Below are 27,504 nucleotides of genomic sequence, written 5' to 3' on the forward strand. Positions count from 1 at the left end.
CAGCATGCACGGCCTACGCTACGTAGGTACATCCTCATCCGCCCTCTTTTAAGCAAAGTTTGAATCACAATAGCAACATGCGTTGCATCACTATACGCGTCTTTTCCAGAGCGCTCGAACCCCCCCTGCGGGTCCGGGGATTAGAATAGGCCCGCGGTATTCCTGCCTGTCGTAAGAGGCGACTAAAAGGAGTCCATCCCCCTCACGGGGGTAGTTAGCGCCTGCGTCCGGAGACGGACGGTTCCACGACCTATCATCGTGGTCTTTTTGGTTTTTCACTTCTCGTTTCTTCCTTCCTTTTGTTGGTTCCTTTCTTTGCTCTTCTCCACCTCACTGTCTTCCTTACTCTTTCCCTTGACTTCTCCTTGCCTTCTCATTGCCTTTTTCTCCTTGCCTTCTCATTGCCTTTTTCTCCTTGCCTTCTCATTGCCTTTTTCTCCTTGCCTTCTCATTGCCTTTTTCTCCTTGCCTTCTCATTGCCTTTTTCTCCTTGCCTTCTCATTGCCTTTTTCTCATTGCCTTTTTCTCCTTGCCTTCTCATTGCCTTCTTCTCCTTGCCTTCTCATTGCCTTCTTCTCCTTGCTTTCTCATTGCCTTCTTCTCCTTGCCTTCTCTGGTCTCCGCCTCGGCGTTTGAGACAGTCTGTCCTCTTTCTCCCTCTCTCTATTCTTTTTCCTCTTCTTCCTTCCTCCCTGTGCGTGCCTGAAGGCCGACCCACGCGTTCGCACGCGTAGCCGGTGACGGGGTAACGCGTAAGTCCCCGCCCTGGGTAGACATGTAAGGCACGCGCGTACCCCCTGGTAAAGGCCAGGCCCGGGGAGGGGTGATTGCCTGAGCTGCTACCTTCTGACCATGCCGATTGGTCCCTCCGTCTGTTTCTCGGGAGGTGTGACCTGAGGTGTAAACATTCACCTAAGGCGGGAGTGCCCTCTGAGAGGGTCCCCACAAGGAAGGAGCGCGCCATCGGAGACGCTGGCAATCATGGGGGATTCCTCCGCAATGGATTCTACTCCATCTCTTTCGACTTCGACCCAAAAACGGAAACGTGACCAGCCAACAGTGACAAAAGTACTACCGCCTGCCCCACAGTTCCTCGTAGTTTCTCGATCTGAGGACGGAAAGGATTTTTCCTCTGTCAACCCTTTCGTTATTCAGAAGGGCGTAGATGCCATAGCCGGATCTGTCAAATCTTGTACCAGGTTGCGTAACGGCACCTTATTACTAGAAACTGAGAGTGCCTTTCAGGCACAAAAACTGCTTCGGGCCACCCTCCTGTACACGTTCCCTGTCCGGGTGGAGGCCCACCGAACTTTGAATTCGTCTCGTGGTGTAGTCTATACTAGCTCCCTCGACGGATTGACTGACGAGGAGATTCAATCATTCCTCGCTGAGCAGGGCGTGACGGCTGTCCATAGGGTCATGAAAAAGGTCAACAATGACCTTGTACCGACCCGGACACTTTTCTTGACCTTCGATAGTGTTAAGCTGCCATCGCGCATCAAGGCGGGCTACGAGGTTATTTCTGTTCGCCCCTATGTCCCGACACCTACGCGCTGCTACCAGTGTCAGCGTTTCAATCACACTCGACAGTCTTGTTCCAATGCGGCTAAATGTGTCACTTGTGGCAGGGATGCCCATGAGGGTGACTGTCCACCTCCGTCTCCTCGTTGTGTGAACTGTCAGGGTGACCATGCCGCATCCTCCCGCGACTGTCCTGTCTATAAGGAAGAACGCTGTATTCAAGAAATTCGGGTCAAAGAGAAAGTGTCCACCTCGGCTGCTCGCAAGCTATTGGCTAGTAGGAAGCCCACGCTGCTCCCAGCGGGGAAATACAGTACTGTCCTCGCCTCTCCTCGGACTACCCGGGAGGTAGCAACCCAGACATGCGATCTGACCTTCAGCACCACGGTCGTCCGTTCGGCCAGTGCTAAGATCGCGCGGTCGACGTCTCCTCTTCCTCCCATCACCCCACAGACACGAGCACCTTCCTCAGCTTCTGCTAAGACGAAGACATTGAAGTCAGATGCACGGGCCTTCAAGAAGGAACCATCCCGTGCAGACTTCCTCCGTACCTCGACCTCCCAGCCTTCGACCGGTACTTCCACTACACGTCCTTCCAAAAAGGCGCATAGGAAGCACAGTTCTCCTTCTCCGCCACGGCGCATTTCTTCTCCTGCGCCACCCAGCGGTTGCCGCCCCAGGCCGTCATCCGTTTCGCCTGGCCGCACCGCTGGTAGCCGTACATCTGGCCGTTCACTGGCGGAGGAAGCTCCCCCTCCCGGCCATCCTCCCGAGATGGCCGATGACCCTATAGACCCAATGGACGATGACTGTCCGCCTACTGATAGCGGCGGCAGTGCTCGCTCGAAGCCAGGCCCTAAGCGGCCTTCGAGGTGACCACTTCTCTCATCTTCCTTTTCTTACGATGGCACTTATTCACTGGAATATTCGCAGCATTCGCTCCAACCGAGAGGACTTGAAGTTGCTGCTCCGCTTGCACCGTCCGCTCGTCGTAGCCCTCCAGGAAACGAAGCTACGCCCATGCGATCAAATTGCCTTGGCACACTACACCTCTGTGCGTTTTGACCTACCCCCTGTGGTAGGTATCCCAGCTCATGGAGGGGTTATGTTGCTGGTCTGGGATGATATTTACTACGATCCCATCACGTTGCACACCGGCCTGCAGGCAGTTGCCATCCGCATTACTCTCCCCACTTTTACGTTTTCCTTTTGTACCGTTTACACTCCATCGTCATCTGCCGTTACCAGGGCAGACGTGATGCAACTTATTGCTCAGCTACCTGCACCATTTTTGTTAACTGGAGACTTCAATGCCCACCATCCCCTTTGGGGCTCTCCAGCATCCTGCCCGAGGGGCTCCTTGTTAGCAGACCTTTTCAACCAGCTCGATCTTGTCTGCCTCAATACTGGCGCCCCTACTTTTCTTTCGGACACATCTCACACCTATTCCCATTTAGACCTCTCTATATGTACTCCCCAACTTGCACGCCGGTTTGAGTGGTATGCACTTTCTGATACATATTCGAGCGACCACTTCCCGTGTGTTATCCATCTCCTGCAGCATACCCCCTCTCCGTGCTTCTCTAATTGGACCATCTCCAAGGCAGACTGGAGGCTCTTCTCTTCCAGGGCGACCTTTCAGGATCAAACCTTTACAAGCTGCGATCGTCAGGTCGCACACCTCACGGAAGTCATTCTCGCTGCTGCTGAATATTCCATCCCTCACCCTCCTTCTTCTCCACGTCGCGTACCGGTCCCCTGGTGGACCGCAGCATGTAGAGACGCTTTACGTGCTCGTCGACGTGCTTTACGCACATTTAAACGCCACCCTACAGTGGCGAATTGTATCAATTATAAACGATTACGTGCTCAGTGTCGTCGTATTATCAAAGAAAGCAAGAAAGCCAGCTGGGCTGCTTTCACAAGCACCTTCAACAGTTTTACTCCTTCTTCTGTTGTCTGGGGTAGCCTGCGCCGGCTATCTGGCACTAAGGTCCACTCACCAGTTTCTGGCTTGAAGGTCGCGAATGACGTCCATTGTGGCCCCTGAGGCTGTCTCCAATGCCTTCGGCCGCTTTTTCGCAGAGGTTTCGAGCTCCGCTCATTACCACCCTGCCTTCCTCCCCCGCAAACAGGCAGAGGAGGCTAGGCCACCTAACTTCCGCTCCTCGAATTGTGAAAGTTATAATGCCCCATTCACCATGCGGGAACTGGAAAACGCACTTCGCCGATCACGGTCCTCTGCTCCAGGGCCAGATTCTATTCATATTCAGATGCTGAAGAACCTTTCTCCTGCGGGTAAAGGTTTTCTTCTTCGTACATACAATCGGATCTGGGTTGAGGGACATGTTCCCGCATGCTGGCGCGAGTCTATTGTTGTCCCGATTCCTAAGCCGGGGAAGGACAAGCACTTGCCTTCCAGTTATCGACCTATCTCGCTTACCAGCTGTGTCTGTAAAGTGATGGAGCGAATGGTTAACTCTCGATTGGTTTGGCTGCTCGAGTCTCGACGCCTACTTACCAATGTACAATGTGGATTTCGTAGGCGCCGCTCTGCTGTTGACCATCTGGTTACCTTGTCGACCTTCATTATGAATAACTTCTTGCGGAAGCGCCCGACCGCGGCTGTGTTCTTTGATTTGGAGAAGGCTTACGACACCTGTTGGAAGTAGAGATGGGCAAAACTGTTCTTTTCAGAGATTGGATCAGAACTGTTCGCTCCCTGAAATGAATTAGCTCTTGTTCATGACTCACCACTCATTTACAATAGAAAATAAATGGAAGGCACATTGCCCTTTAAACTTGGTTTATTCCAGTACTATACCTGTATTTTGATATTATTTGATCCTATTTTGAAGTAACACACATAATGAGTAAGAATTTTGTATTGTTTATTGAAATTTCCACGATATGACAAAATTTATGATTATTGATTTATTTTGCACTATCGTGGTTTTTTGGGTGATCGGAAAATGTTGTAACTTGAGATTTACATTAACAATATATTTGGCTATAATGTATTAAAATTTCATTAACCTCATACAAATACATCGCAAGTCATATATTTTTAATGTGAACGTTTCCTTCCGAAGACGCCTAAAATTGCAAAATCCGTACCAGAATAAGAAAAAAAATATAAATTTGACTGTAAAACGAAAGTGCTGCATATAGCCTTACGCAGAATAAAACAAGGAAAATATTGGTGTATCACATTTTGCGATACGTTTATCGGTTCGCTCGTAATTAAAGCATAAATTCGAGTGTCCATAATAAAAATCCTATAGTAAGAGGAGTCATCAGGAACCTAATCTAATCAGTTTAAACAAATAAAAATAAAATAAAAACAATTGATGTATACATAACATAATAATGTAATATACGTAGCGGTATTACTACGAAGAACAATATCCAGTAGGGACGAACTCCGATGCAGAGGCGCTGAGTCGAGCAGGTCGAGCAGCGAGCTGTATTACTGCGTGAGCTGAGACCGCAGAGACCAGAGTGACACCTGAGTCGCTTTGCTCAAAGCTCTGGCTAGAGTCGAGAACGGTGGGGTGAGCGTTGAGCGGTCGAGTTCCGGGGGTGGGGGGAGCGGTGAACTCACCCGCTCCGAGACAAATCGTCCGTTCTCTTGCGAGCAGGTTGTTGCAAGTAGTTCCTATGTTATCCGGTAGGTGGCTCTCTGTCCCGTTGCTCGCATCAACTGCCCAGAGGGCAGGACGTGCGACTGAAACGATCGCCGACAGAGTGCGATGCGAAGTTAAGCTGCGCCAGACACTGGCTGCACGCGGCAGACGACACACAGAGACGGCACGGCATATGTAAAACACAAAATCCAATGGGGCACTGCACAATGCAGGCAGCCAAGGTAGAAGCAGGGCAGACGCCGGCGCTGGCTGTGTTGTGTGGCGTGCACTGTGCTCTGACCAGCAGTGGCGCTGCTGATATGCTCCGTCTCTCTCTCTCTCTCTCTCTCTCTCTCTCTCTCTGCCGTGGGAAACGTTTGGAGCTACCGTTCTTTTTTTCTGAATCACTGATTGTTCACTCCTTTGAAAGATTCAACTCTATGAATTAGTTCAAGAGCGGATCCCCCATCTCTAGTTGGAAGGCGGGCATTCTCCGCACCATGCATACATGGGGCCTTCGCGGTCGCCTCCCTCTTTTTATTCGTTCCTTTTTAATGGATCGACAGTTCAGGGTACGTGTGGGTTCTGTCCTGTCCGACACCTTTCGCCAGGAGAATGGGGTGCCACAGGGCTCAGTTTTGAGCGTCGCTCTCTTCGCCGTCGCGATCAATCCAATAATGGATTGCCTCCCAGCTGATGTATCAGGCTCCCTTTTCGTGGACGATTTTACCATCTATTGCAGCGCGCAGTGTACACGTGTCCTGGAGCGCTGTCTTCAGCGTTCTCTTGACCGTCTTTACTCCTGGAGTGTCGCCAATGGCTTCCGTTTTTCTGCCGAGAAGACGGTCTGTATTAACTTCTGGCGCTACAAAGAGTTCCTCCCACCGTCCTTACGACTCGGTCCCGTTGCTCTCCCAATCGTGGAGACAACCAAATTTTTAGGCCTTACATTTGACAGGAAACTTAGCTGGTCTCCACATGTGTCATATTTGGCCGCCCGTTGTACCCGTTCTTTAAATGTCCTCCGTGTTCTCAGTGGTCTGTCGTGGGGAGCGGATCGAACCGTCCTACTTCGTCTATATCGGTCGATCATCCGCTCCAAGCTGGATTATGGGAGCTTCGTATACTCCTCTGCACGGCCATCCATCTTACGCCGCCTCAACTCCATACAACATCGGGGTTTACGACTTGCGATCGGAGCATTTTATACCAGTCCCGTAGAGAGTCTTCATGCTGACGCTGGCGAATTGCCACTCACCTACCGGCGCGATATACTGCTTTGTCGGTATGCCTGTCGGCTACTGTCAATGCCCGACCATCCGTCTTATCGTTCCTTTTTTGACGACTCTCTTGACCGTCAATACGGGTTGTATGTGTCTGCCCTGCTACCCCCTGGAGTTCGCTTTCGTCGCCTCCTTCAACACCTTAATTTTTCACTCCCTGCAACCTTTCGAGTGGGCGAGAGCCGCACGCCACCTTGGCTCCAGGCTCAGGTCCGCGTTCACCTTGACCTCAGCTCGCTCCCAAAAGAGGTCACCCCCGGTTCGGTCTACCACTCCCGTTTTTTGGAACTTCGTTCGAAGTTCATCGACATGACTTTCATTTATACAGATGGCTCTAAGACCAATGACGGGGTCGGGTGTTCCTTTATTGTCGAGGCACAAAGTTTCAAATACCGGCTCCATGGCCATTGTTCGGTCTTCACAGCTGAGCTCTTTGCCCTCTACCAGGCTGTTCTTTACATCTGCCGCCACCGACATTCTGCTTATGTCATCTGCTCAGATTCCCTGAGCGCCATCCAGAGCCTCAGTGATCCGTACCCGGTTCACCCTTTCGTACACCGGATCCAACGCTCTCTTCAGCAGCTGGTGGACGTCGGTTCTCCGGTTAGCTTTATGTGGGTTCCTGGCCATGTCGGTATCCCTGGGAACGAAGCTGCAGATGCCGCGGCCAAGGCTGCAGTCCTCCAGCCTCGGACAGCTTCTTGTTGCGTCCCTTCGTCCGATTTTAGCAGGGTGATTTGTCGGCGCATCTTATCTCTGTGGCATGCCGATTGGGCTGCACTTACCGACAACAAGCTTCGGGCCTTAAAACCTCTTCCCGTGGCTTGGACGTCCTCCTCACGCCCTTCTCGGCGGGAGGAGGTCGTTTTAGCCCGGTTAAGAATTGGACACTGCCGGTTCAGCCATCGCCATCTGCTGACGGCTGCGCCGGCGCCGTTCTGCCCATGTGGGCACTTGCTGACGGTTAGACACATTTTAATGTCCTGTCCAGATCTTAACACACTGCGCCTTGATCTTAACCTGCCAAATACTTTCGATGCCATTTTAGCGGATGACCCACGAGCAGCTGCTCGTGTTCTTCGTTTTATCAATTTGACAAACCTCGCTAAGGACATTTGATGATGCTGTTTTTTAATCCTATGCCTGTCAGTCTGTCTTTTATCGTGTTTTCCCTTTTAGTTGTTGTGGTCAACTTGTGCCTCGCGGTGCATTCTTAGAGTAGTCAGGGCGCTAATGACCATTGAAGTTGTGCGCCCTAAAACCACAAAAAAAAAAAAAAAAAAAAAAAAAGAGCGCTCGAACGATGGTAAAAAAAAGTACAGCGTCCCATTTAAAAAACATGTACTTGCCTTATTATCTCGGTCAATATAAACGTTGTGATTATTGTGCATGTGCCCCGGAATAAAGGGGTTGTTACGTCTTACGCGACTCGCCCTGTATACCTTAAGTTACGCTATACTCGCAAACTTGTGTTCCACTGCAGCACCAAAATCAGCAAGAATCCGAAATAGCGGAATCTAGTAGAAGACGCATTCCTCGTTTGTACGTACACAGCCGATTATCAGTCAAAAGATTTAGAAACGTCATTCGTCTGCTGAGCTGAGCCAGCGGGCCCTGGTCACGTGACAGTCAGCTCGTGACGTATGCGCCGGGGCCTGCCCTTTTCGTCGGCCACGAGCCGACTGCTGTGACGTGACAAGACCGTTGCAGAGCCCGTATTTCTAGTGAGGCTACGAAGACCACCGAGTCGCGCCGTTCTTTGTTACGGAGCTTGTAGAGCAGGAGGGTTTGCGCTCTTCGCTTTACTTACAAGGGAACCTCCCCATCGCACCCCCCTCAGATTTAGTTATAAGTTGGCACAGTGGATAGGCCTTGAAAAACTGAACATAGATCAATCGAGAAAACAGGAAGAAGTTGTGTGGAACTATGAAAAAAATAAGCAAAATATACAAACTGAGTAGTCCATGCGCAAGATAAGCAACTTCAAGGACAGTGTGAGCATAGGAGCGCCGTGGTCCCGTGGTTAGCGTGAGCAGCTCCCGAACGAAAGGTCCTTGGTTCAAGTTTTCCCTCTAGTGAAAAATATACTTCTTTTTTTCGCAAAGTTATGATCTGTCCGTTCGTTCATTGACGTCTCTGTTCACTGTTATAAGTTTAGTGTCTGTGTTTTGCGACCGCACCGCAAAACCGTATGATTAGTAGGCGAAAGGACGTGCCTCTCCAATGGGAACCGATAACATTAGATCGCAAGGTCGTAGGTCAACCGATTCCTCCACTGGAAAACACTTCTGATATATTCTATACGACACTGGTGACGGCATGTGCGTCACATAATTGTCTGAAAATAAAAAATTAAAATATTGACTCAAAGGAAGACTTGATCCAAGGACCTTTCGTTCCGCAGCTGCTCACGCTAACCACGAGACCACGGCGCTACTGAGCTCCTGTTGTCCTTGATGTTGCATATGTTGCACATGGACTACTCAGTTTGTATATTTTGCCTATTTTTTTCATAGTTCCACACAACTTCTTCCTGTTTTCTCGATTGATCTCTGTTCAGTTTTTCAAGGCCTATCCGCTGTGCCAACTTACAACTAAATCTGAGGGGGGGTGCGATGGGGAAGTTCCCTTGTTAGCACTAACCGTAACGCCCGCAGCTTTGTCTCACGTGAGTCCTCTCCCTGCCGTAGACACACGCCGGCGCGACCTCGCTACCTGTGCCAGCGGTCGGATGACGTCACGAACCGATCGTTCTGCGGTCACGTGTAACGAGCTCGGCTCGGAAATCGACTGTCGCCTTCTTTATAAGATCTGAGAATTTCTCCACCATTATCAGGTGGAAAGTTAGACAGGAAAACATGGTTGCGACCATGGCCTAATGCCCATATTATATCTACGATCGACAAGGGCATCTCTATTAGTAAATTGACTATCCCGAAACCCGTTATCCGTAGCAGGCTGCCTAACTACATCAGACAGCAACAAAAATTTGATCTTCAATGTTTATTGTAAATACTGACAGAATTTAAAATATTTAAATACTGTCATCTACTGAAAATCAAGTTACGTCTCATCACGAATGTGGAATGCACTCGACTACTGTGATATGGCATTCAAAATGATGGAGCTCTGCAACCGGTCGTCCTTTGATTTCAGCCTTTATTAAAAGCAAATTCAGATTTCGGCTAGTGCCTAGCCATTATCAGTGCGCTATTTCATAGTTTCGTTAGATGTCAGTCCTTTGAATACCGTGGAGTCTTGAATGAACTGTGACAGAAGCCCGAACAACAGGGGACTAACGTACTAGGACATGTATTGAAACTGTGAAATAGTGCATTGATAATGGCGAGGCACTGGCGGACATCTAGGTTTGCTTTAATAAAGCCTGAAAGGAAAGAACGAGCGGTTGCTGTTCTCCGTCATTTTGAAAGACCGTCATCTACTGATTAAGAGGTATAATCTCGTATCAAAAGTTTTGCACAATAAGACGAGTGTCACAGTTCGAAGCTGTGTCTTTGTCTCGAAACAGCGTAACTAATGGCGCGGAAATACCCTGACTTTATTCGTCCATTATTTGCGAATGAGAGCACTTTGCGACATGCAACAAACTTTGCACACAATTTCAAACCTTTACGATACCATTTCCTGTTGACAACCCCCAAAAAAGATGAAAGAAAAGAGCTACTCGCTACTACATTTTCCCTGTTCATGAAGTAAAACTTATTACCGTCTAATTTGTTGCTTCTTTGTTACCCACTATAATCGCGTACAGAGTACGTATACTACTGAATGCACCAGCAAAATTATACCACTGTACCACACATAAACATTGAGATGCGTGAAAAACTCGGTTTTGCTTAAAATAGAGCGGAAATTACCTAGTTTATATTCATCCAGTGTCCCATAATGAGGCCTCTTAGAGACTTGCAACAAACTTTAAGCATAATTTTAAACCTTTCCTAAACTTTATCTCCGCTTACATGCTTAACATCAAGCATTTAAAACGTTAACTCATTCTTAAAGTAAACAGACGTTTGAAGCTGTTTTACACATGGACGTCCGATACTTTAAATAATAGATGGTTCACTGCTATTGTTGTTCTAATGCACTGGACTAGCTTCGCGCCCCCCTGCTTCGCTTGCGTAGACTGTATGGTCCGCACAGATTTTGTTTTGTTTTTCTTTAACCGAATTTTGTTGTTGTTGACAAAGTGCAACATCTTACAGACTTTTCGCTCTAACTACGCCGTTGAATACTGGTCTTTTCCGAATGTACTTCCAGGCAAAAGTGATTTTGGGAGCTCGATTCGGAACTCTTCGTTACTCCTACCTTTTGAGTTCTTGTGATGTTATTTCCATAGATACTTTCATGCCATAACACACACATCCTTAGAAGCCAAAAATCGGTTTTCATAGATTTAGCTTTAAAAATGTTTTCATAATGAAAAAAATTTCATCCTCTATTCCACCTCCTTAGGTTTCGACTTTCCAAAAACACTGAACCCCTTTTTTTGTTACATTTCTAACTCAGAAGTCAAATACCCGTTATCATAGACTAGCTTTAAAAAGGCTTATTAGTACTTTACTAAAGATTTACTCTAAAAAATCTTTCACTCACTATTTTATACCCTTACTGACCGAATTGCCAAAAATGCTATAACATGTATTTTTTATTTCTGACCGAGAAACCAAATACAAATTTTCGTAGTTCTAGCTTCAAAATTACTTTGACAGCGACGTATTTCCAGAACACCTTTCTTCGCCAACTTTACCGCCTTAGGGATGGAATTTCGAATAATCCCATTGTAAACGATGCCTACACTACAAGATAAACTCCGTCTCCATATTTTTGAAGTTTATAACCTCAACTGTTTGGCCTAGTTTATGGCGAGGCAGTTCTGTTATATAGGGTATAAATTTTAAGTTGACAAACCAAAATAACTCCAAAAATAAGCTTCACACGAAAAAATGTGTAGAATCCAATGTGTTTCAACGAATCAAAATTTACGGCTGGGGTGGCGGGTTAATTTTACCACCAGCTGGTGTCCCCCTCGAAATTAACCCGCCACCCCAGCCGTAAATTTTGATTCGTTGAAACTAAAACTCTCCCTCTTTCCCCATAGGGTGGGGTTTGAGAGAGAGAAATTGGAGTTTTTCAAATGTTGACCCAAATATTTGGGTGAACATTTGTAAAACTCTAATTCCTCTCTCTCAAACCCGAAGTAAATAAGTATTTTTTGTTTACCCATAACCATTTTCCACGTAAAAATGAGAACACGGATTTTCTTGAATTACAGCGCCAACTACCAAGAATCAAAACAAATGTTTAAGACAAAATGTAAGTAGTTTATGTATAATCTGATTCTACAATAAAAAATGGGGGTTCCCATTTGAAATTTTAGAGTTGCCTCCCGTCCCACCCACAGGGGGCTCGAGTGGCGGGCTAATTTTAGCACCAGCAGATGTCCCCCTCGAAAATAATCAACCTTGGATTCTACACATTTTTTTTTTGAAGCTTATTTTCCGAGTTATTCTGGTTTTCAACTTAAAATTTACACCTTGTATACAGGGTGTTACAAAAAGGTACGGCCAAACATTCAGGAAACATTCCTCACACACAAATAAAGAAAAGATGTTATGTGGACATGTGTCCGGAAACGCTTAATTTCCATGTTAGAGCTCATTTTAGTTTCGTCAGTATGTACTGTACTTCCTCGATTCACCGCCAGTTGGCCCAATTGAAGGAAGGTAATGTTGACTTCGGTGCTTGTGTTGACATGTGACTCATTGCTCTACAGTACTAGAATCAAGCACATCAGTACGTAGCATCAACAGGTTAGTGTTCATCACGAACGTGGTTTTGCAGTCAGTGCAATGTTAACAAATGCGGAGTTGGCAGATGCCCATTTGATGTATGCATTAGCACGGGGCAATATCCGTGGCGCGGTACGTTTGTATCGAGACAGATTTCCAGAGCGAAGGTGTCCCGACAGGAAGACGTTAGAAGCAATTGATCGGCGTCTTAGGGAGTACGGAACATTCCAGCCTATGACTCGCGACTGGGGAAGACCTGGAACGACGAGGACACCTGCAATGGACGAGGCAATTCTTCGTGCAGTTGACGATAACCCTAATGTCAGCGTCAGAGAAGTTGCTGCTGTCAAGGTAACCTTGACCACGTCATTCTATGGAGAGTGCTACGGGAGAACCAGTTGTTTCCGTGCCATGTACAGCGTGTGCAGGCACTATCAGCAGCTGATTGGCCTCCACGGGTACACTTCTGCGAATGGTTCGTCCAACAATGTGTCAATTCTCATTTCAGTGCAAATGTTCTCTTTACGAATGAGGCTTCATTCCAACGTGATCAAATAGTAAATTTTCACAATCAACATGTGTGGGCTGACGAGAATCCGCACGCAGTTGTGCAATCACGTCATCAACACAGATTTTTTTGTGGACGTTTCGGCAGGCATTGTTGGTGATGTCTTGATTGGGCCCCATGTTCTTCCACCTACGCTCAATGGAGCACGTTATCGTGATTTCATACGGGATACTCTATCTGTGCGCCGGCCGCGGTAGCCGAGCGGTTCTAGGCGCTCAGTCCGGAACCGCGCGACTGGTACGGTCGCAGGTTCGAATCCTGCCTCGGGCATGGTTGTGTGTGATGTCCTTAGGTTAGTTAGGTTTAAGTAGTTCTAAGTTCTAGGGGACTGATGACCTCAGATGTTAAGTCCCATAGTGCTCAGAGCCACACGCTCTACCTGTGCTGCTAGAACATATGCCTTTACAAGTACGACACAACATGTGGTTCATGCACGATGGAGCTCCTGCACATTTCAGTCGAAGTGTTCGTACGCTTCTCAACAACAGATTCGGTGACCGATGGATTGGTAGAGGCGGACCAATTCCATGGCCTCCACGCTCTCCTGACCTCAACCCTCTTGACTTTCATTTATGGGGGAATTTGAAAGCTCTCGTCTACACAACCCCGGTACCAAATGTAGAGACTCTTCGTGCTCGTATTGTGGACGGCTGTGATACAAGACGCCATTCTCCAGGGTTGCATCAGCGCGTCAGGGACTCCATGCGACGGAGGGTGGGATGCATGTATCCTCGCTAACGGAGGACATTTTGAACATTTCCTGTAACAAAGTGTTTGAAGTCACGCTGGTACGTTCTGTTGCTGTGTGTTTCCATTCCATGATTAATGTGATTTGAAGGGAAGTAATAAAATGAGCTCTAACATGGAAAGTAAGCGTTTCCGGACACATCTCCACATAACATATTTTCTTTCTTCGTCTGTGAGGAATGTTTCCTGAAAGTTTGGCCGTACCTTTTTGTAACACCCTGTACAGAGATGAACAGTATCGACTGAGGAAGATTCGCTGCAAATGTTAATAATGTGTAAGTTCGTAAACAGAGAACCTGGCTTGAAGATGTGTCGATTGTGTAGTAAACGGTGGCTCCCAGGCGCAGCCGGTAGCGCAAGTGGCAGCTGGCGACTTACAGAAGGCAGAGCGGGCGAGGACAGGAAGCCGGGAGTAGTGCGTGAGTCAGCAGAGAGGAGTGCGTGAGCTCGTGCGTGGGTGCGTCCCCAGGGCAGGCGCCCATTGTTCTGGAGAGTGAGTGGGCCCTCCCGCCCTTCCTGCGTTTCCTCTCTCTCTCCTCTCCTCTCGCCTTCCCTTCGCGTGCTGCAGACGCTTCGCCATTTCTCCCCCTGTTCGCTACAACCACTCGCTGGCTTTCCGAGACACACAGCGGCCCGGCGGCCTGTCCACTCTGGCAGTGTCGCTGATCCCTCCGGCTGAGAGAGAGAGAGGCGAGGCCTGGCCTGGGCTGATGGCCTGTGTCACATTTTCTGACAACGAGCGCGAGGCCGCAAGTGGCAGAAAGTTTCCCACTGTCTCTCAAAGGATTCCACAAGGAGGTGGGTTGCGAAAAATCCTGGAGAACAGATCGAGGAGTATCGTACCTTCCGTTGCTGCCGCAATGTGGTGATGGGTTCTGGAGATACGGCCACCTCGCTGGGCGTCATTTTGGAAGTGTGCTGTACCACATTCATTTTGGAAAACTAACTAATATAGCGATGGTTTTCGTATCAAGCTGCACGTTGTTAAGCTAGGTAACGGTGATAAGCTAATTTACGCTGATGATAATTAGTTGGCCAGGCTGCACTTGAATGAGACAGTACGAATCAGGACCAAATTGAAGGATTGGGTTCGTCGGCTACAGGACTGTACTTAGAGTTAATTGGGAACGTTTCATTTGCACAAAACGTATCAGTTTTGGACAACAGTAGACTGATAGCGATTACTCTTTACAAAACTTATTCTCAAACAATATCGTTATATCGGACCCCGTCATGGTACATTCATTTTGTCTCAAATATTAAGACCTTTCGTTCTAATTTTCTACCTGTCTCGCCGACTAGAGAAAGGCGGAAATTCTGTATCAGTTGTAAGTAGGCTGTTTAAGTTTTTATGTTGGTAACGCCACGTAGCGCTCTGTGGCTGTGCTGTGCTGTGTGCAATCTGTGGCTGGTCGGCATTGCTGGAATATTCGCCATTGTAGTGTTGGGCAGTTGGATGTGAACAGCGCGTAGCGTTGCGCAATTGGAGGTGAGCCGCCAGCAGTGGTGGATGTGGAAAGAGAGATGGCGGAGTTTTGAGAGGTTACTATAAGCGGACGATCTGGACGTGTGTCCGCCAGAAAAAGGAAATTTGTAAAGATGGATGTCATGAATTGATAGAAATATATAAGTGATGACTTTTGAACACTATTAAGGAAAATACGTTGTTTGTCCTCTATCAAAATCTTTCATTTGCAAACTATACCTATCAGTAGTTAGTGCCTTCAGTAGTTAGAATCTTTTATTTAGCTGGCTGTGTTGGCGCTCGCTGTATTGCAGTAGTTCGAGTAACGAAGATTTTTGTGAGGCAAGTGATTTGTGAAAGCTACAGGTTATCGTTAGTCAGGGCCATTCTTTTGTAGGGAGTATTGAAAGTCAGATTGCGTTGCACTAAAAATATTGTGTGTCAGTTTAGTGTTGATCAGAATAAGTAGAGAGAGAAATGTCTGAGTACGTTGAGTTTTGCTCAGCTGTTTGAAAATCAAATAACGTAAGAGGTTTATCAGCACAGTCATTTATAATTTTCCAAAGGGGACGTTTCACAGTATTGCCTCTGTACAGAAGGAATTTTAGGGCAGTTTAATGTTGATGCAACGCATTTGAAATCGTCGTTGGTGGTCACCAAAATGGATGTGACCATCAGAGAGGCTCATTGGTTTGAGGGAAGTCGCCGGGAAACGAGGGATACTTTCGTGGGACATAGTTGGCGCTTAGAACCTAACACATCTGGAGATATCCGTCAGGACTCTCTGGTAAGACAGACATAGCTTTCTCTAGGAACGGTCGTTTAAGGTGGCTGACAGTCTGCTATTTTCTTGCTGGTGAAATAGTACGCAGCAGGGTCATTGAGAGTCATTTTTGTCTTGGTGTAGCGTCCGCGTAGTGTGTGTCAATCGCAGACAATCTCGTGGTAGCCGTCATGTTGGCGGAAATCTGGCTCTAAAGCATGACACATTGACAGAAGCAGTCAGTCTTTGAAAATCGAATATTCCCGAGACATCACGTGATTCACGCGGTCCGAGTACTGCCAATCGCTATCTCCGTAACACGGCAAGACGCTACAGCCTATATAGTGTGAGTAACACGCCACCGTACCCCACTGTTTCTCCTTATTGCTAGTATTTCCCTCTCTATCGCTCATTTGAACCACATACTGTCTTCATTGACATCGTTTCTGATTTTTATTTTTAACTGCTACTTGATCACATGGGAAACCTGATCGTCGAATACTAATGCTGTCTTTCCTCGAGATTTAAGTGCTTAATATTCGTTTTACTCATTGTATGTAAATCTTAAATGAGCCAAATTAGAATTCCTTCCATTGTTTGTAGCACAGCCCTTCCTGTTCGCATACATCCCTGCTGGCCCCAGTTACCCGATATTCATACTGGCAGTTTCATTCACACCTGTAAGAACGATCCAGTCGGATACTTCCAGGGCCACACGGTACGCCATCTTTGGGTTCCACTTGCTTGAGGAAGTGAAGAGCAGACGGTGTGTACCACCACAACACTACGAGGTGAGAGAGAAAAACAATGAGACACGCAGCACTGCGATCGATCTGGCAGCGCTGTGTTGTTCTGCTTGTGTAGACCGATGTTTTCGTCCCTTCCAGATGCTCAGTACGAGTTTCAGCTGCGTACAGCCATCACGTGATTTTTGAGAGCCCCACCAGTGTCTCCTTGTTGTGTGTTACGAAAATGGAACAACCCAAATTTGGAGCAACGTTATGTAATCAAGTTTTGTGTTAAACTTGGAAAATCCGTGAGTGTGATCTTTGAAAAGTTGAAACAGGCCTAAGGGGAACGTTCTGTGTGAACCATGGAGGTAAAAATAAGAGTTGTCATGACGTCACAAACTTGAAGCCAACCCAAGTGAAGATCCGCCATGTTACCTACCCCAAAACATTCGCTTCTGGTGGTTTGATTCCGTGTAGTTGTGAAGTGTTTTGATAAAAAATGCCGGCTTGCGTCGCTTACGGGTGTACTAATCGTTCTGATTGTAGTCTAAAGTTTAAACAAATCATATTTCATTCGTAAGTGGACTTATTTAAGCGCTATTTTCTTATATATACTTGAAATTCTGATGCACTGTAAAGTTTTACAGTATGGTTTTATTTCTGTGATTTGACTTTAGATTTCCTATCAATCCAACGCGAAGAGCTCTCTGGAGGTGAGCAATACACTTGGTTTTCATTGTTTGGGTATTCCCAAGTAACAGAAAAGTTCTGGCAAGAAATATGCTGGAAATGGGGACTAATGTTTTAAAATGCAATAATTTAATATAAAAGTAATGTAACAACATGTAGTTAGTTAAATCTTCAGTAAAATGTGTGGAACACCTGTTACAGTGGTTAAATTATAAGTACTTAAAGGGTTACATATTTGTTAAAGCAAAGTTCCCTGTCTAAGACCAGTGTTAGATCATTACATTAATCACTGTGTTGTCGTGTTACCCTGTAAACTGCTGTTATTTGCCACGCTGAATGTCATTTGGTAGGTACAATTTAGAAACGAAGCAGATGTGTAAACTACAATGGGCCTGACAATCTTAAATTCCGTTCTTTCCCTTCGTAATTTAACGAATCTTTCACTTTGTTGACATGACAGCTGTCTTATTTATATCCTCCGTGCATACATCTATGGGACACCAAATGAAATAAGGTAAGTTTCTTGCAAACTTGAACATTTAAAATTAATGCAACGAATACAAATCGGTGCCTCTAAACTATCAATCATTGCTTTTGGAGTTCTGGCTTTATCAATTATCGACACAAACACAATGAAAGTGAACAGACATGGATTAAGAAAGCACGCTTTTCTTAGCACATACTTCTCATCTCGGTTATTCGAAGTGTATAAACAAAAAGGAATTACAGTACTGAGGCCAGAAGCGTCATATTTTCGTGTCGTATTACTGTATCGAATACGCATTTAAGACCAGAAAAACGCTTGAAGTTGCGTTCCTTATGCTGTGTTGTTCACTAAAACAGTGTAACATTTACTATATAAAATAAATATCGCATGCACTAGACAGAAATAACGAATAAGAAGCAATTGTAAACACTCGTCTGCTAATGTTTTGGTGGATCCAAGATGGCGGCAGGCTCCGCCCACCGGCTTCGAAACAACTTACAGCGTAAGTCTGTAGCGCCATCTCCTCTTATTCTACCTCCATGATGTGAACAGTACAATTTTTCCTCTGGCAGAAATCAGTTTTGCAACACCGAGAACACGATGAAGATGAACGTCGCTCAGGGAGCCCTTCAAATTCAGAGACCGACGAAAACCCCCAACGTGTGCGTGCTCTTGTGAGACTAGCCCGTCAGAATAAACTCTCAGCCCATTGCTTTACAAAGATGTCCTTGAAAGGCTCAGGAAAAAGTTAATCAAGTGATACCGGACATCGCAGACAAGTGGATGCTGCATCATGACAACGCCCCATGTCACACGCTCACTTCCATGACGAAATTTTTGATCTCAAAAGGCATTCCTGTTGTTTCATAGCCCCGCCCCCTCCCCCCCCCCCCTTCACGTAATGTGAATCTTTGCAACTTTGTGTGGCGAACATTCAAAAGGAAGTGACCGACATGTTAAACGCCTCAACAGCTGAAGCATTTCAGCGCTGCTACCGAGACTTGGAACAATGATACTGCCCGTGTGTAGCTACAGAAAGAAACTACTTGGAAGGGGACAATATTGTTGTTTCAAAAAAATAACGATTTTGTTAGATAAAAAATAAGTCTCATTAGTTTTCTCAGACGCCTTGTATACTTAGAGGCAGATATAAATTACTTGTCCAATGTACATGGTCGATTTCTCAACTGTTAATTCTTTGCGAGTGACAGAATACCGACAGGTGGACATTCTCTGGGTTGCTTTAGTTCATAGTATAGCCAGACATCGTCGCTGATTGGGCAGCGTCCATACTGTACCCTAGAGAAGACCAGCCTCCGCAAGTGGCGGCACTTATATAGGGTGTACATCCAGCTGCTATGCTGAACTGGAATAGACGGCCAACAGCAATGAATAACTGGGGAGCATGAATTTCGCAAACGAACTGTTTTGTGGAAGCTCTCAGCAGATATTGAAGTGGCTCAGATGAAGTCCAGGAATGTCTCTCTCTTCTAGAGCCCAGTGGTTCTAGGCGCTTCAGTCCGGAACCGCGCGTATGCTACGGTCGCAGGTTCGAATCCTGCCTCGGGCATGGGTGTGTGTGATGTCCTTAGGTTAATTAGGTTTCAATAGTTCCAAGTTCTAGGGGACTGATGACCTCAGATGTTAAGTCCCATAGTGCTCAGAGCCATTTGAACCATTTTTCTCTTCTATAGTCCTGAATAATTTTCTCTGAGCATGACCTTACATCTGATTGGCTGCCTCTGATCGTTTGTCTCGCCAAGCGAGTCATTAATTAGCAACTTTCGTTGCTGTTGCACAAAGCAGTTTTTTCTCTTGTTCTGAAAAAGATGTTGACAAAAATGCACCTTTCTGACAGCAGTTGCTTGTAAACTGGAGTAATGTCCAAATTCCCTGACACCTCCAAAACTCACGTCCTGTCGAGTCACCAGTTCGTCAGTTCCCTTCCATTGTGCTTGCCCTATAGACGAAATCACACTCAGCGTGCCTGTCCGGTCCATCCCTGCTACAGATACGTTACAGTATCAACACAGTGGTTCAAAAATGGTTCAAATGGCTCTAAGCACTATGGCACTTAACATATGAGGTCATCAGTCCCCAAGACTTAGAACTACTTAAACCATACTACCCTAAGGACATCACACACATCCATGCTCGAGGCAGGATTCGAACCTGCGACCGTAGCAGCAGCGCAGTTCCGGACTGAAGCGCCTATAACCGCTTGGCCACAGCGGCCGGCTTCAACACAGTTGCCTGTGGAACTGAGCCATACCTGTGAGTGAGTAGTGGTGTTCTGGTGCTGGTGCTGGTGTAGACGGTACAGAGGGCAGGCTGGGTGTGCGTCTCCTCTTCATGAACCGCTTAGTAATTAGTTTTTTTCAAAGTAATTCTACTTATATAATGAAAATATCTGTATTCTACAGTGTTAAGATTTGTTTACCGTGTCATGTTTGTCAAAGAGTAAGCATACAGACTCCTGGCGTGTTTCGTGTTTCGTATTTCAGTATATACAATTATTCACGTTCATTCTGTTTGATGCTCTTCTGTTTGTCTTTACGATTACCACTGCGACTACTGCCTTTGTTCTGATGAATGCCCGCATCTCGTGGTCGTGCGGTAGCGTTCTCGCTTCCCACGCCCGGGTTCCCGGGTTCGATTCCCGGCGGGGTCAGGGATTTTCTCTGCCTCGTGATGGCTGGGTGTTGTGTGCTGTCCTTAGGTTAGTTAGGTTTAAGTAGTTCTAAGTTCTAGGGGACTGATGACCATCGATGTTAAGTCCCATAGTGCTCAGAGCCATTTTGAGCCATCTGATGAATGTAATTGTCTGTTTCTAATTAAAATACTAATGATTGAAAACACTGTGTCAACCTTCTTTGCGTCATTTCCCATCCTCTACCATTCCGATACATTACAGTTAAATGTGGAATTGTACTAATGGAACCTAGTTTGTTTTGCGTAGCGCCATTAACTTACTTTCTTTCTTTTTCGTCATTACTTCTATCTACCGTTCAAAAGAACCTGCACGTACTTCATTTGGTTTCGAAGTCTGATATTCATTGGGTTACGTGGTATAGATAACTATGCAGTAGACACGTATTTGAAATACAGCCATGGGATCCGAAGCTACTCATGAATTATGGCTTGAGCAGAAATCAGAGTTTTTTTTTGTTTTTGTTTTCCTTAAGAAAGAAAATTATGGGTACCAGACGTGAGTAAAAAGGAAAATATTACATCAGACTTTATTAATAATCCAACGCAGAACTCAGAATATTATTTAAGTTAGATAACTCTCTCTCCCAATCGCCACGAATTTATAGCTGATTCTTTTGAAATATTGCTGCAAAAAAAAAAAAAAAAAGATTTCATGATCCCGTTGGTGTGAGATGGATTCAAATAATAGTATAGAGTAGTCATACGTGTCATAACACGGGCTATGCCTCCGGAGCAACCCACACGTGAGGGGAAGCCAAACGCGACCTTCCAGGCTGCGCCCTTGGTGTTGGTGTTAGCAGGTGTCTGTGTATCGCACAATTTATCATGATATATGACGGTAGTATCTGTTCTCGAAAGAACATGTCCTCAGTGAAGTACATCAACGCCTGTTTGCAGCTAGGGTGTCCATTTAATTATCATTTCATTTCTAGCAAAGCTGCATGGTCATCCACGGTAACTGTTCTTCTGAGAACAGATACTACCGTCATATATAGTTGAAATATGGCTTCCCAGCCATCGACCTTCTGGTGCGAACGCACACGCTATGCCCGAACTCGTACGGGACTTGGTAGATTAATCTGCCACGAGTAATGAGTATGATGGGCAAACATCTATTAGGCGCACAACGAATGTAGTGGTGTGGACATGTTGGGAATGTGGATCTCACGGGGAGCGTGCAAGGGTAAGTCCCTGCAGACGCCCTATCCACTGTGCCCACGGTGGCTCAGATGGATAGAGCGTCTGCCATGTAAGCAGGAGATCCCGGGTTCGAGTCCCGGTCGGGGCACACATTTTCAACATGTCCTCAGTGAAGTACATCAACGCCTGTTTGCAGCTAGGGTGTCCATTTAATTATCATTTCATTTATCATGATGCTGATTTGATGTACAATCGATCTGAAGACTGTATTGTCCCATCATCAGATACTCAAAAACAGAGTACCGTACGCAGCACGAGCGGCGGTCCAGTACAGGGGGACGGCAAGTCCGCAGTTCGTGGTCTAGTGGCTAGCGTTGCTGGCTCTGCATCACGGGGCTCGGGTTCGATTCCCGGCCGGGTGGGGGATTTTCTCTGCCCGGGGACTGGCTATTTGTTGTGTTCTCATCATTTCATCACCATCGTCATCATCATCATCATCATCATCATCATCATCATTTGTGAAAGTGGCTAGATTGGACTGTTAAAAAAGTCGGACTGTTAAAAAAGTCGGACTGTTAAAAAAGTCGGACTGTTAAAAAAGTCGGACTGTTAAAAAAGTCGGACTGTTAAAAAAGTCGGACTGTGTAAAAAGTCGGACTGTGTAAAAAGTCGGACTGTGTAAAAAGTCGGACTGTGTAAAAAGTCGGACTGTGTAAAAAGTCGGACTGTGTAAAAAGTCGGACTGTGTGCAGATTGGGACTTTGTATGGGCGCTGACGACCGTGCAGTTGAGCGCCCCACAACCCAAACACAAAAAAAGAGGACGGCAAAACTAAACGAGCCAGAGTATCGTACTGCTTACGGTGGTCTCCTGGTGTGGACGAACGTTCATAGCACTGAATTTGGGGCATGTTTAGAATGTGTTGTTGATACTACATAGTCTTAACATGGGCAATACTTGAACTGAACATCTTAATAGAGTGTGTGGTGGAAAGTTATGGAGAAACTAACATTCTTACGGAAATAAATCCCACCGTTTGGATTTTGCAATTTCGGGAAACCACGGAGAACCTAAATCTGGATGGCTAGATGGGGATTTCAACAGCGGTTCTGCGGAAGTAAAGTCCCTGTGTCTTCGTCCTTGCGCCACGTCATTGTGTGTTTGTAGCGCAACACAGACAAAGAGATTAGTGTAGCGTTTGGTGTGTGACGTGTACAGAACTTGAGACCAAGCAGCACAGTGCGCAGCTAAAGCAGCGCAACTGATTCTCGCAGTTCCCATCTCTGTTGCTACGGCACTCAGCAAAGCGTGCCTGGAGAATAAATCTTCCGGAATTTTTTCTGTTGTTCACTGCTTCTTTACATTTTATGCGAAAAGAGGAACAAGAGGAAAATAATTATTTAACTAATAAAATGCTATCACGGCTACGTACTTCCATCAATAGAACGATGCGTTTCAGCAATGTTTCCATTTTCAGTTGCTTTGGCAGTTTACGTTAGTATCGTTTGTGATGTCTGCGTGCGTCTTGTTCTACTTCCCCTGGCCTGCAGTTACGTTTTTGTGGGTCTAAGCTATTGCACATCCTTTATTTTGCATAAATTCACACGCACTAGCTCATGCACGCACGCAGTGCATCAGATATGTGGAATCAGAGTGCCCCTCTGATGGAATATGAAAACTTAATTAAAATTCCCGAGATCGTAATCCACTGTGACATACCTGCACCTAGAATTAGCCGACTGTAATCCAGGCAGTCACTGATCATATTTGCTGAATCGCTTCAAGCAGTGGATTTAAACCTGAGGAGGGAGTGGTGAAAACGTGGAATAGCAGTCCACATGAGGAACATTAGACTCTAATACGACTTGATACTAGGCCAGACGTCATGGAATTGGCGCTGCTTGCTTGGAAGACAACAGGATTCGTACATACCGTGGCATCTGTGCGGAAAGCCTCCACCGATGCGGAAGGGCTCCGTCTTCCCATTGTGACTGCGTCAGTTAGCATCAAACCATCAGACATATTGCAACAAGCTGTATCTTGTAGCAGACGAGCTTATCCTGGAAATGAAGAAGATTTCCTTGAAGCGACAGATGCTGCCCTTCAATGAGCTGAAAACTTAGATATTAATCTCTAGATCTGGTGTTTCAATTCTATTTATGTTGTAAAATTAAGCAGTTCATGCGCGTTTGGTGAACTTCAGTTTGTATTGCTACACGATAAATAAATAGAATAAATAACGCGATACAAACAAAAGACTGCAATAGGATTGCAGTCATAGAGTTGCCGAACTCTTGCTCATGGAGACGTCACGTAGAATGGTAATGTTAACTTCCACACCGCTTGAAGATGGGAATAAATTTCTGAATCGCTTCGTAGTACGGGAGAACAAACGTAACTGCTGCAGTATTTTATTATGTGAATCATTCTAAAACAGTTGTTTATTTTGTCCGTCACAGTTGCATAAATATACAGTTTACTAGAATAGCACCCACTGCTTCTCTCGCGTACAATAAGTGGGCTACAGAGATTTTTTTGTTATTTATTTAATCGAAATTTTATGTTGTTCGCCATTGTGACACCTTCTAAGCTTTTCACGCTAATTAACGCCATATGAGCATGGTGTTTTCCAAATGTACTTCTGACTAAACAGCGAATCTGGTTGCTGAAGTCCAAAGTTTTTGTCTTCGTCCCTTTTGCATTTTTCTGGAAATATTACCGTAGCAACTGTCACAACCAACAATTTTCACAAATTTAGCTTTAAATTTTTTTCTAATGCAACGAAATACTTTTAAAAAATTTTCATCCCCTGTTGCACTCCCTTCGGGGTTGAATTTCCAGAAAAACTGAAACATGTATTTTTTTTAATTTCTAACCGAGAAGTAAAATACCAGTTATCTTAGGTGTGCCTTAAAAATCCTTTAGTATTTCTTTTGTAATCATTTATTTTCAAAAATAGCTTTCACCCACTATTTCACCCACTATTTTACCCACTTAGTGGTTGTATTTTCAAAAATACTGAAACACTTACTTTTTATTTTCTGAATGAGAAATCAGATAGCAGTTTTCGTTGATATTCAGAATTCCCTAAATAGCGACATACTTCCCAAAAGCCTTTCATCCGCTTTTTCACGTGCTTACGGTTGGAATCTCGGACAGTCCCTTCGTAAACGGTGCCTACAAACGTAAAGTTTTGTCCTCAGCGGTTTGGGCTGGGCGATGCTGTCAGTCAGGACATATATAATGGGGAGAGAGAGAGAGAGAGAGAGAGAGAGAGAGAGAGAGAGAGAGAGAGAGAGAGAGACTGACTGACTGAGTGATGTAGTGGTTACCAGTGCCGAGATTACTCGCATTTTGAAACCACACACCTTGTTGTTAACCATAAAATAGTCGAAAAGGCACGAATAACTTCGTATATGAAAGTGAAGCTGTGAGCAACAAATAGTTTCGTTAATAAGAAAGCCTGTGTCTCCTGTTTCACCTGAACGGTTAATTATGTCGTTCAGGTGCAACAGTAGACACACAGGCTTTCTTATCAACGAAACTGTTTGTTGCTCATAGCTTCACTTTCCTTCTATGACGCTATTCGTGTCTTTTAGCACCGTCTTGTATAGCTGTTTACCGTTAACAACGAGGTGTGTAGTTCGAGAATGGGCGAGTCAGCGAAAAACCAATAACCACTGCAGCAATAAACTGTATATTTATGCAACTGAAACGGAAAAAATAAAAAATTATCATATTTTCCTCAGTACTACACATTTGCGGACCTATCATCCGATCAGTATGCCTCGAATAAGTGCAGTTGTAGACTTTCAGAAAACCTCGTTTATGATGAATGAAAATAAGTAACGTAATGCCGATAATGTGAGTCCAAAGAGAGTCATCACGTAAGCAGACTGTCTTACCGAGCAAGTAACAGAGCGACGAGGAAATGGTGTGCTTCCACATCACTGTCGGCAGTACTCGGTATTTTTTTTCTGTGTATAAAGAAGACGCATAGTAGTTCGCTTTTAACAACGACGCAGTCAAAATTATATGGAGATGAACGGAATCGTCAAAAAAATACGGGAGGCGAATAAGGACGGGAACTTTAAAAGGTAATTCAGGAACCGGATGCTCTATTTTCCCCGCCGTTGTTCGTCCAAAGTCCTTTGCGACGACAGAGGCGGGCGTAATGGCAAAAAATTTCCGTAGCAGAGCAGAAAGACCGACGAGGCGGTATCTGGTGGGTATTTGAGGGAGAACGGAGAGCCGGCGCTCTGCGTCTGAGGAAAGAAAGCCCGGAGGCTGCCGGAAGCTGCAGCCAATTTCCGGCGCCGTCGCCGTAGCCGCCCTCGGCTCCTCCTCTCTGCCTCCCGGCCACCGCGCCGGCGAGATCGCGTCGGGGAGGCGGAAGGCAGGCGGAATGTGACGCGACGCCGCACAGCAGCACTGACAATAATCTGCTCCCACTGGCTTCCGGCTGCCGATTCGTCTTTCCCTCAACATTCTGTTGCAATTTTCAGTATTACCCTTACGAGGCAAAGTACTGAAAAGTGCTGTGCACCTGTTCGGTAGTCAAAGTCGAAATGTTTACTGTCAGAATCTTGGAAGCCATTACTAGTGTTACTTAAACATCGGTAGTTACCTCGTCTGATATTATCGATAGTATTTAAGAGTACTTTCGATATAATGAATAACTATCGATTGTCTTGGGCAGGTATTTCAAACGAAGAATTTTATTGATTAAAATAGAAAAATACGAGATACGTAAATTTTGTTTTATAAAAAGTAAGGTATTTAAGTTCTTGTCCTTTGTTGTTTAAAATAAAACACTAAAAGATACACGTAAAGTGCTTAAGTTGTTCTGATTTACGAAGGTGAGTCAAACGAAAACCTTAAAATTGTAATAACAAATCGAAATTTCGTGCCGTTATCCTGTAAGTTGGTAGGCGCGCTACAAACAGCGTGGCAGCATGGTGCAGATGCACACATACCGCCCCACTTGCGACTTGCACCAGGGAAGAACAGCGTTCTATTATTCGGTTTTTGCGTAGGGAAAGTGTGAAACCTATTGAAATTCGTCGACGAATGGAGGTTCAGTACGGTGATGCATGTTTGTCACGGCAGCAAGTCTACGAATGGAGTAGGAAGTGGTGGATTAGTAGTGGTGGATTGTTTGGGGGAAGAGACCAAACAGCGAGGTCATCGGTCTCATCGGATTAGGGAAGGACGGGGAAGGAAGTCGGCCGTGCCCTTTCAAAGGACCCGTCCCGGCATTTGCGTGGAGCGATTTAGGGAAATAACGGAAAACCTAAATCAGGACGGCCGGACGCGGGATTGAACCGTCGTCCTCCCTAATGCCAGTCCAGTGTGCTAACCACTGGGGTAGGAAGTTCGCAAATGGTGTGACTTCAGTGGAAGATGCTCCTCGTCCAGGTCAGGCACAACGAGTTCTCACTCCACAGAACATCGCAGCAATTGAACCCATAGTGAAGGAAAACCGCCGAGTGACACTGAAAGACATTGCAGCATGTTTACAGATTAGTCATTGGTCAGCACAGCACACTGTGCATGATGTGCTCCGGTTTCATAAAGTGTAATCAAGATGGGTGCCACGGCAGCTGACTCATGAAATGAGAGAACAACGTGTTGATGCTTGTGAAGAACTTTTTCGAGGCTTTGAACGAGAAGATAATGGCTTCCTTGCAAGAATCTTTACTGGGGACGAAACTTGGGTTGACTTCCACCAACCGGAAACGAAGAGAGCGAGCAAGGAATGGCGCCATTCCTCATCACCAAGTGAATTGCATATGTTTGGACCACTCAAAGACGCAATGGGAGGAAAGAAAGTCCGTTCTGATGAAGAGGTACGCCACGCGGTGCATGAGTGGTTGCGCGGACTACCAAAAGAATTTTTTTCTGAATGAATTTATGTATTTTGTAAGCGCTGGAGAAATTGCATTCAGCGTGGGGGAG

At 45.8% G+C, this 27,504-nt stretch overlaps 1 protein-coding gene and 1 non-coding gene across 4 annotated transcripts in view; both read left to right on the forward strand.

Annotated features, from left to right (window-relative positions):
- Nucleotides 1-27,504, forward strand: part of LOC124546021 (TBC1 domain family member 4) — an 891,805-nt gene that overhangs the window by 580,080 nt on the left and 284,221 nt on the right. The gene's annotated exons all lie outside the window — the stretch shown is intronic.
- On the forward strand, nt 21,620-21,694 carry Trnat-ugu. Its single transcript has one exon. It is a non-coding gene; the product is annotated as a tRNA-Thr (tRNA).

The sequence above is a fragment of the Schistocerca americana genome, chromosome 8, assembly GCF_021461395.2.
Source record: "Schistocerca americana isolate TAMUIC-IGC-003095 chromosome 8, iqSchAmer2.1, whole genome shotgun sequence".
In the NCBI taxonomy this organism is placed as follows: Eukaryota; Metazoa; Arthropoda; class Insecta; order Orthoptera; family Acrididae; genus Schistocerca; species Schistocerca americana.